The sequence below is a fragment of the Marmota marmota genome, unplaced genomic scaffold, assembly GCF_001458135.2.
Source record: "Marmota marmota marmota unplaced genomic scaffold, marMar, whole genome shotgun sequence".
NCBI classification, from domain to species: domain Eukaryota; kingdom Metazoa; phylum Chordata; class Mammalia; order Rodentia; family Sciuridae; genus Marmota; species Marmota marmota.
This window is the reverse complement of record NW_025999990.1, coordinates 18424076-18435155: the sequence shown is the minus strand read 5'-3', so window position 1 is coordinate 18435155 and position 11080 is coordinate 18424076. Positions and strand designations below refer to the sequence as shown.

The window sequence follows — 11080 nt, the reverse complement described above, 5'->3', positions numbered from 1 at the left end:
AGAAAGAAAGAAAGAAAGAAAGAAAGAAAGAAAGAAAGAAAGAAAGAAAGAAAGAAAGAAAGAAAGAGGGAGGGAGGGAGGGAGGAAGGAAGGAAAAGAGATCTCCAACAACTGAAGTGATTCATTAATGGAATTGGCTGCATCAGAAACAGTAGGCCCCCCTGTTTTGGGGAGTGTTAGGTGAGGTTGACTGGGGTGGTGGGGGGAGCAGTTTGCCTGGAAGCTTTCTAAGGATTGCGTGCGCTAGAGGCCTGAGGCGTTGGTTCAAAATGGTGATTGCAGGAACTCTTGGGCAGGTGGCTTCCTCCCTACCTCACCTCCTCTAGGCTCCACAGTGCCACCGCCTGCCTCTCAATGAAGGGCCTCCGAGCCAGACAAAGTGACATCAGCATTCTTCTCCACTCTTCTGCCAGCATTGTTGCCAGCCCCAGGGTTAATGTGACATGCAGAGGCTGTGTCAGTGCCACCTTCCATTTCTAAGCAATGACCTCATTGGTTCTTTGGTTAGCACAAGAGAGAAGATATTCCATTTCTATTCTATTGTACACTTCCGTGAGCACTCGGGATTTTTTAAATTTAGCACTCTACCGTAGGTGGTGGTGGTGGTGGTGGTGGTGTGTGTGTGTGTGTACATGTGCATGTGTGGGGTGGGAGTTTTACTTGCCCAGATCATCCTACCAATCACACTTGTGTTCTCATATTCCAATCTTCTCCTGTTGACTAGTGCTTCAGTAAGTGGACGAGTGTCTGGGTTTGCAAGGTTGGGAGGCTGCCGCAGTCTGGCTGGGCACAATTCAGGAGCCACTTGTCAAAAGAAACGAACTTTATTTTTAGAACCACACACACACCACACCACACAGCTCCTCAGGAAAAACCCTCAGAGCCCAACTGCCACCACCGGCTTCCCACAAGCCTCTCAACCTCCCCCACTCCTCCTGCTCTTGAGGCCGATTGGCTGGGTCATGTGGGCGGAGCCAAAAAAAGTCCCCCAATGAGCAGCTCCTTGGTCTGAAAGGGCGGGGAAACAGCCCAATGAGCATCACCGCAGAGGAGCCAATCAGTTGGCAGCTAGAAGTTTGCTGGGGCCGCTGTGAGCCAATCATCAGCTGGCAGCTGGAAGTTTGCTGGCAGCTGGAAGTTTGCTGGGGCCCCTTCCTCTGTGGCTCTCAACAGGAGGCAGTGAGAATTTGGTTAGTCAAAGGATGAGTGTCACAGAGGAATCTGACCTTTATTTTATCAACTTAATTTAAATTTCAGATTTTAAATTTTGATATTCCAAGAATGCAGAAGAATAAAGAACAATCTAATTGACCCCATCTATCTCGTTCACTGGATTTAACAAATATGTAATATTTTGCTGTATTTATTTTGGAACTCTCTACTTTTTTAGGAGAAAAAAATCTTGCAGGCACAGCTAAAATCTGACACTCATTCTTCCCAGCCTCTCCTTGGGCTAACCACTAATCTTTTTATTTATTTATTTATTTATTTTTATTTTGTAACATATATAAATGTGGCCATAGTAACATATTACATTGTCTCATTTGTTTTAAAGATTTACTAAATGATATCATACTGCAGATTTGTGGCTTTGTTTTTCATACAATACTATGTTTTTGAGAACTATCTGTGTTGACCCATACTGCTTTCATTGATTCATTTTCTTTTCTCTCTCTCTCTTTTTTTTCCCCAGTATTAGGGATTGAAACCAAGGAGCACTCAGCCACTAAACTACATCCTCAGGATCCTTTTATTTTTATTTTTTATTTTGAGGCAATTTCTTAAACATTACCCAGGTTGGTCTCAAACTTGCAATCCTCCTGCCTCAGCCTCCCAAGTTGCTGGGATTACAGGTGTGCACCACCGTGCCTGGCCATTGGTTCATTTTCAATGTCATATAGTATTCCAAAGTATGAAAGGTACATTGTATCTGTTTTCCTAATGGGACCCCAGGACAGTTTTCCTCCCCATCCCACTCCTTCTGTTGCTACTGCAAATAAGGCAGTGGGGAAATCTACCCACTGAGCTCCTTCCTACATGAAAGTGTGAGAATATTCCTAAGGTCCAGATATCAAAGTAGAATTGAAGGTTTATAGAGAGTGGAACTTCTTTTTTATAGTTGAGAATAAAGGGCATTTTAGTTGTTAACATAATTTAGTTTTTAGAAAATTGTGATAAACATATATATGTTTATAAACTAAATATATATACATATATACATGTGTATCATGAAATTTGTATATACAAATTTCATACATGTATATACAAATTTCATATCATGAAATTTACCATTTTAGCCATTTTAAAGTTCAGTGGCATTGAGTACATTCATATTATTGTGTGGCCATCACTATCATCCCTGTGTCCGTTAAATAATAGGGCCCCACTTAACCTTCCCATACATAAACATTTGTTGAGTGTCCATCTTGTGTCAAATATATACATAAAATTTAGTTGTGCCATCAAGAAACTCCCACCCTAGCCAAAGAAGGTACAGGAACAATTATGAGGAGCAGGTGTTAGAATCCAAGTGCTAGGGGCGCCCCCGAGGCAGAGCGATGAATTCAGAGGCAGGGATGAGGGAGACGGAGTGGGAGTGGGAGAGAAGAAAGTCTTCAGAAAGGAAAGAATTATTTTATTTGCAGGGCTGGGAATGGAACCCAGGGCCTTGCACATGGTAGACAAGTCCTTGGAAAGGAAAGATTTTAAAGCTGAACCTTGGGTTAAGAAATACAGTTTTTCCGGGCAGCAGGATGGGTGGGGTATGGGTTTGCTGAGGTTAGAAACCGAGCCTATCAATCAGTCAGGCTAATCAACATCCGAGAAGGTGTGCGGGACAAGGGGCATTGATGTTGGGTGTAGGCTACCCGGGTGATGGAGGAGCCGAGGAGCCCAGCGGGTGCTGGGGAGGCAATCCAGACACTAGCAACTGAGGGAAGCTCCTACCATCCCCTAAGTCAAAGGTCAAAGGGAAGAGGAGACAGCTGTTGGAGCTGTGGTGGGGGCATGGCCACCTATGGAGGGACTGCCTGGGACAGAGGGAGGGGATGGAACCACCAGGCTTCTTCCTTCCTGCCACCCTTCACTTCCCATTGACTGAAGAGCAAAAACAGAGCATCAGGATAACCCAGAGGTAGTAACCACAGCAAGCAGCTACCACCCCATTGTGGGGACGGGTGGGACAAGGAGAAGAGATTGTGGGCTTAGCAATGAGAGTACTAGAGAGGGCTACTCTGATCTGGTGCTCAGACTTCTGAGAATGAAGGGCTTCCTGCCTGCTTCTGGGACTGCATGGTGGGAGGCCAGGCCCCTGCTGGGTGGGTGCACAGACTTCTGAGGGTCTAGAAGGTCCTCATTTCACCAACACCAACAGAGCTGCTGCCCTTACTGAAAGCCTGACCTGCCAACCACAGAGACTAGTGCAGGGGCCAAATGCGGCCGTTTCCCCAGATGTTGAGGGAGGGAGGAAGATCAGCTGGCCACTCGGTGGCAGGTTGATGACATCGATCCTTTTCATTATGAAGGAGGCAATGTTTTGTTCCCATTGAAATAGACAGTATTATGAATGTGGATTTTCCTCCTCGGCCTCCATGTGCAGCACCAATGCTACCTACAGGATGGACCTCCAGGATGCCCCAGACATCTTCCATACAGCATTACTGCTGTCCAAGAACTGACTTCACAGAAGAAAAAACAGTGACAATGAGTGCAAACCTGGGGAACACCCTGTTCTTATCATGTGCCCTAATTTGGCCTGGGAATAAAGACTTAGATATGGTGCCAATTGAGACCAATGACCTGAAATGCTGAGGTTTCAACTTACAGGATGTGGTATATGCTCTGAATCAGTGATCAGAACATGGTGCGGCTCTTCCCACAGACAGAACAAACTGGTCTTGGAATCAAGGGGCAAATGTGGGAGAGGCTCTACAAATTATTACACTTAACCCACTCACAGAATTTTTGCTTGGTATTCCTGCAACTTTGGGCTTGTGTTTTGAAGGTCTTCGTTACCAAGAGAGGAATTCTTCCACTATGAGACTAGGGGATTAGAATACATTTGGCCATGAATTATGGATGGAGTGATTGATCCTAATTACCAGGGGAAATTTGGTTGCTGCCATACAGTGGGGACAAGGAGGACCATGTCAGGAACTTAGGGCATTCTTGGAGTGCCTCCATGTACTAGGCTACTTCTGTGTCCAATAATGGAAGTTAATGTAAACATACAGCACTTGCATGCCTGTAATTCCAGCGGCTCGCAAGGTTGAGGCAGGAGAATCACAAGTTCAAAGCCAGCCTCCGCATAAGCAAGGCACTAAGCAACTCAGTGAGACCCTGTCTCTAAATAAAATACAAAATAGGGCTGGGTATATGGCTCAGTGGTCGAGTGCCCCTGAGTTCAATCCCCAGTATCGAAAAGAAAAAAAAAAGCAAGACTACTAGACATTCAGGTTTGAGTCACCCCAACAGATAAAGTACTCAGCCAGCTGAGATAATGGCTGAGGAAATGCAACATGAAATTGGTAGAGGAAGAAGTCATATTAACTATAGCCTTGTGACCAGTTGTAGAAGTGAGGATAGTAGCAGCTATGCATATTTTCCCTATTTATCTGTTTATGGTTTTGGCTTACTTATATATGTTATGCTTATGTATTAATTATATTCTTATTTTCTCTCTCTTCCTCTCCCTATATTATCTTATTATTGTATCATCCTGTAGAACTTATCTTTTGTATTTTAACAATCTGTAATGTGTCTGCCTCCCTGCTAAGTGAGATCCTGAAGAGAAGGAAGCTTTTATATGTAGGCCAAACACTGACCTACTCTGCTGGACATGCCGCCTGGCCATTTTCAGTTGCTTCTGCCAATGAACATCTGCTAACCACCTGGAATTCTCTGCACAGAAACAAAGGGTTAATTCAACGCAGGAGCTTTTACTGCACATTAGTTACAATTATCACTTGGCTCACAGGCTGGCCCTGCTGGGAAACCTCACAAGAGAGGAGTTAGACATTGTTTAAAGAAGTTGCTATGATTCACAGAAAATAAAAAGCAATCTCTCTCTCCCTCTATCCCTCTCTTTTCATACATATATATGTATACTTATATATAGTGCCTAATGCAACAGCTATTAATAGCTAATATTTATTAAGTAGCTAGCCCTGGATACAGAGAAGAGATGTCTCACTACAGTGGGAGGTGAACTAGTAAACCCTGATTACAGGACAGTATGATAAGTGTTATGCCAGAGGTTGGGAAGGTAGCTGCAGGAAAACAGAGGAGCAGCATTGACTTAGACTGGGAGAGATCTGCTGGGAAGGCTTGTCGGAGTGGGTGGCGTTGAGTATGAGGCTAGAAATAAGTTAGCTTGACCAGTGAGTTAAGGCTGCGCTGGGATTCTCTGATGTAGAAAACCAAGAGTTAGTTTTCAAGAGAGAAATTCTCAGGCTAGAGAGCTCAGGTTAGCTTTAGCAGTGGGTTTGTTATAGACATAACCAGGAACCCGTGCACAGGAGTCCTGCTACACCTGGGTCTCATAGAAACTGGTCTAAGGCAGCCGATCTCACACTTGAGACACACCAGAATCAGAGGGAGGGCTTCCATTCCAGACTATTGGGCCTCACCTCCAGAAGTTATGATTCAGTTGCATGGGATGGGGCCAGAGAATGTGTGTTTCTAACAAGCTTGCAGGTGTTCTGGGGATTGAACCCAGGACCTTGCACACACTAGGCAAGTGCTTTGCTAATAAACTATACCCCCTCCCTCCCACCCCCTGCCCTTTAAAAAAAAAAAGTCATTTTAAGATAGGCTCTCACTAAGTTGTCCCAGGCTGGCCTTGAACTTGTCATCTTCTCACCTCAGCCTTTTAGGAGTGCACCAACACACTCTGCTCAGAAATGGACCATGTGCAGGTGGTTTATTCCCTTAAGCCAAGAGTGGTTCCTGGGGAAGGATTGATTTTTAGTAGGTTAACCCTCACTTTTCTTTTCCTTTTTCCTTTCTAGCATCCACATAGGAGAGAAAAATATGACCCTTGACCTTCTGAGTTTGGCTTATTTCACTTAATATAATGGTCTCAAGTTTCATCCATTTTTCCTGCAAATGACATAATTTCATTTTTCCTTATGGCTGAATAAAACTCCATTGTGTATATATACCGTATTTTCTTTATCCATTCATCCTCTGATGAACACCTACGCTGGTTCCATAGTTTGGCTGTTGTGAACTGTGCTGCCAAACATATGAGTATGCATGTTTATGTATCACTGTAGTATGGTGGCTTTAATTCTTCAGGATAAATACCAAGGAGTGTATAGCTGAGTCATATGGTGGTTCCAAGCCTAGTCATATATATATATATATGTACACACACACACACACACACATTTAGTTGTAGATGGGCACAATACCTTTATTTTATTTATTTAATTTCATGTGATGCCAAGGATCAAACCCAGTGCCTACATGTGCTAGGCAAGTCCTCTACCACTGAGCCACCACCCCAGCCCAGGCCTAGTCTTTTGAGGAACCTCCATTCTGATTTCCATAGTGGTTGTACTTACAGTCCCACAAACAGTGTAAAAGTGTTCCTTTTTCTTGACATCCTCTCCGGCATTTATTATTATTTGTATTCTTGATAATTGCCATCCACACTGGTGTAAGACAACATCTCAGTGTAGTTTTAATTTGCATTTCCCTAATTGCTAATGATGTTGAACATTTTTTCATGTATTTCTTGGTCATTTGTGTTTCTTCTTTTGAGAAGTGTCTTTTTAATTCATCTGCTCATTTATTAATTGGACTATTGAATTTTTGGTGTAAAGTTTTTTGAACAATTTATATTCTAGATATTAATCCCATATCAGAAGAGTGGCTAGCAAGCAAAGATTTTCTTCCATTCTGTAGGTTTTCTCTTCACATTCCTGAGTATTTCCTTTGCTGTTCACAAGCCTTTTAATTTGATGCTGTCCCATTAATTAACTCTTGGCATTATTTCTTGAGCTTTAGGGGTCCTATTGAGAAAGTTGTTGCCTGTGTCTAAAAGTTGGAGTGTTAACTCTAGGTATTCTTCTAGAAGTTGCATAGTTTCTGATCTAATTCTTAGATCTTTGATCCATTTTGGGTTGATTTTTGTGCTCAGTGAGTGATAAGGGTCTAATTTCATTCTTCTACACATAAATAACCAGTTTTCCCAGTGCCATTTGTTAAAAAGACTTTGTTTTCTCCAATGTTTGTTTTTTGGCACTTTCGTCAAAGATCAGATGACTATAGATGTGTATGTTTGTCTCCGTGTCTTCCATTCTGCACCATTGGTCTACGTGTCTGTTTTTTATGCAAGTACCATATGGTTTTTGTTACCATAGTTCTGTAGATAATCTGAAGTCATGTATTGTGATACTTTCAGCATTGCTTTTTTGGCTTTGAATTGTTTTGGTTATTCTGGATCTTTTATTCTTCCAAACAAATTTTTTTTCACATTTTTATTTTTTTAACTTCCAAACAAATTTTAGGACTGTTTTTTTCTAATTCTGTGAACTATATTTAAAAAAAATATTTATTTTTTAGTTGTAGTTGGACACAATACTTTTATTTTATTTATTTTTATGTGGTGCTGAGTATCGAACCCAGGGCCTCACACTTGCTAGGTGAGTGTTCTACTGCTGAGCCACAACCCCAGCCCTGTGAACTAGATTTTTAAGGATGAGTAGCTTCTTGCTAATTTGTTGAGGCTGACCTTGAACTTGTAATCCTCCTGCCTTGCCCCCCCAAACCATTAAGATTACAGGAGAGTGCCACCACACTCAGCTATTTTTTCTTTTATTGCCTCTGTTATATCTTGCTTAGAGAGTCCTTACCTCTGATATTGGAAAAATATATTCAGCATGTAATCATCCATGTTATTGAATTATGTTATTTTAAATTCTTTTCAAACACCTATTGAAATAACTTTTTTTGTTGTTGGCTTTTGGCAAATTATATTTATAGATTTCCTCATTTTGGGCCATGCTTCCTTGCATTTCTGAACTGATTGTATGTATCACAATAGCTGGGGTTGTACTTTGAATGCACTCATGAGTATTATTTGTTAATATTTTATGTAAAATGCTTGAAATGAAACTGGTTTATAGTTTTCTTCTTTTTAATTTAATTTTTTAATTTATATATGACAGCAAAATGTATTACAATTATTATTACATATATAGAGCACAATTTTTCATATATCTGGTTGTATACATAGTATATTCACATCAATTCGTGTCTTTATACCTGTACTTTGGATAATAATGATCATCACATTCTACATCATTAATTACCCCATGTCCCCTCCCTTCCTCTCTAACCCTTCTGCCCTATCTAGAGTTCATCTATTTCTCCCATGCTCCCACTCCCTATCCCACTATGAATCAGCCTCCTTATAACAAAGAAAACATTAGGCATTTGGTTTTTTGGGATTGGCTAACCTCACTTAGCATTATCTTCTCCAACTCCATCATTTACCTGCAAATGCCATGATTTTATTTTCTTTTATGCTGAGTAATATTCCATTGTGTGTATATACCACTTTTTTTTTATCCATTCATCTATTGAAGGGCAACTATGTTGGTTCCACAGCTATCGTGAATTATGCTGCTATAAACATTGATGTGGCTGTGTCCCTGTAGTATGCTGTTTTCAAGTCCTTTGGGTATAGTCCGAGGAGAGGGACAGCTTTATTTCAATCTTGTCAATATTAGTTTGGTAGTTTGGCATTAGTTTCTTTTAAATTTATTTTTTGTTTCTTTTTGGTATCGGTTTTATTCTGGATTATTATAAAAAAAGAATTTTGATACTTTTTGGGGGCTTTGAGAAAATTTAGAGTTTGAAAATTTATCATGCATTTATTTAACAAATATATATTAAGTCCTGGTGCTGGGAATACAACAATGATCAAAATAGACAAAAATTCCCCTTATCTTAGTGGGGGAGGGCACACTGTAAACAATAGTTAAGCTATAGAGTGTGTCAGAGGGCGGTAAGTGTTATAGAGAAAATTAACGGGCTGGAAACAGTGCTGAGAGTGGGGGTTTGCAACTTTAAATCTGGTGTTCAGGGAACCTCCATGGAGACACTGACACTTGAGCAAAGACCTGAAGGAATGAGAGAGTGGGCCACATGTTAGTATCTGAGTGATCAATAGAGGAAATAGCATCGAAGGCCTGCAGTGGGAACATGTGGGGTGTAGGAGGGATCTGAGTTGGGGGAGAGTAGGGTGCATTCATGTCAGAGAGGTGAAGCGGAGGTTTTGCTGAGTCAGGGACTACGAATGAGATGAGGTGACACTGGAGGGTATGTCAGCTGGTTTATATCAGGTGACATATGCTGGGGTTGGACTGGGGTGGACGCTGTGGAGGTGTTCAGATTCTGGACTAGTCTTGAAGGAGGAACCACTGGGATTTGTTGGATTTTGGATTTGGGATAAGAAAAAAATGGGAGAAGTAAAATCTGATGTCAGTTGTTGGCTGGAATGTCTAGGAGGATTAATTTGCCACTTATTAAGATTGGGAAGATTGAGGCAGGAGTAGCTTTGGAGGGACAAGTTGGGGACTCAGTTTAGAATGTAGCATGTTTGAGATCCTTTTTGGTAACTAAGATCATTATCACGTCTGCAGTTTAGGGAGAGGGGTTTAAGCTGGAGATAACATTAGAGAATGACATAAAGATGGCTTTCAAGGTTTAGAGCCCATGAGATTAACAAATGCCTTGGGGCATTCAAATCCAGTGTTTCTTCTGGATGGCTGCTCAATAAACATCTGATGATTAAGTCAGTTTTTAATTTTTATTATTTATTTATTTATTTAGTTGTAAGCAATACAAGTGGTTTCTGGAGAGTTAATGCTAAAGATGAACTCATTAATAAAATATTAGGTGGCATTTGGAGTCTCTGCAGGACAGAAGACCCAGGCTTGGAGGGCTCACTGAAGCAGAGAGCAGTGCCCCCAAACTATCAAGCCAGAGGAGCAGACCTGGCTGCCCGCTATTGCCTGAGCTTAAATTGGGAACCAGCTGTAAGGGAGGTTGGGGAGGTGAGGGTTTGGTTTTTAGCTTCTGTAGTGCAAAGTGGGCTCTTTCCATACAAGGGAGATTCACAGCCGTAACATAGGAAGAGCCTTTTAGAAGATGGGTTGCCAAAAGGAAGTGACTAGAGTTCTTACCATGGTAGTCCTGACCTTGCAATTTTGGCTAAAACACAACTGAAGTTTCCACCAGGACTCCTCAGTTGAAAATTCCTTCATGTAGAAGGCTCCTAGATCTCCTTGTGGGTTTTCTGGGAAGTATGGAGAACAGGAGTTGATGATATACATTTGAATGCTACTATTAAAATTTCATTGTCCTTTGGAATTTCTTACATGATATTTTATTATGGAGACACAGGGGGGCACTCTAACCAACCAGCAATAAAACAACTGGTTTCATAGCCTGGGAAGTTAAAAAATGGGCATTGATTTGTTGATCTTGTTTTTTCCCCCAGACAGGATAATCAATTTTTGTAGCAATACCTGCCTCTCCCAGAATATCTCACTTGTGACAAAGGTCTCCAAGACACCCTCCATATTGTCCAATTAATATTATTGGGACAATGGCTATGAACAACTCAACAGGAAAGGGGATTTTCCTTTTTTCCTTGATAAGGTGTCTTACTATGTTGCCCAGGCTGCTCTGAACTTTTGGGCTCTACCAACCCTGCCTCATCCCCAGAGTAGCTGAGCTTGCTGGGTTAAGGAGGATTTTTAATTTTTTATATTTATTTATTTTGTTTGCTGGGGATTGTACCCAGAGGTGCTTTACTACTGCGATACATCCTCAGTCCCGTTTATTTATTTTTATTTTTGAGACAGGGTCTTGCTATGTTGCTAAGACTGGCCCTGAATTTGTGATCCTCCTGCCTCAGCCTCCTGAGCCACACAGGTGCACCACCTCTATGGGCAAGAATTTTTTAATCGTAGTTTACTCCCTGCCTCAACCATTAAGGAGATGGAGATAAGGCTGCCAGCGGCTCATATTTAGAGGTCAACTGGCCAAATCAAACCTAGAGCAG

The 11080-nt window shown here is 41.5% G+C and overlaps 1 protein-coding gene across 1 annotated transcript in view; it reads right to left on the bottom strand.

Annotated features, from left to right (window-relative positions):
- Rpl17 (ribosomal protein L17) overlaps window positions 1-10151 on the bottom strand; it is a 28926-nt gene extending 18775 nt beyond the window's left edge. The window contains exon 1 of the mRNA XM_048806238.1: window positions 10141-10151. The gene's annotated coding sequence lies outside the window, so the exon portion shown is untranslated. The remainder of the gene's footprint in view (window positions 1-10140) is intronic.
- Window positions 10152-11080: the final 929 nt, after the last annotated feature.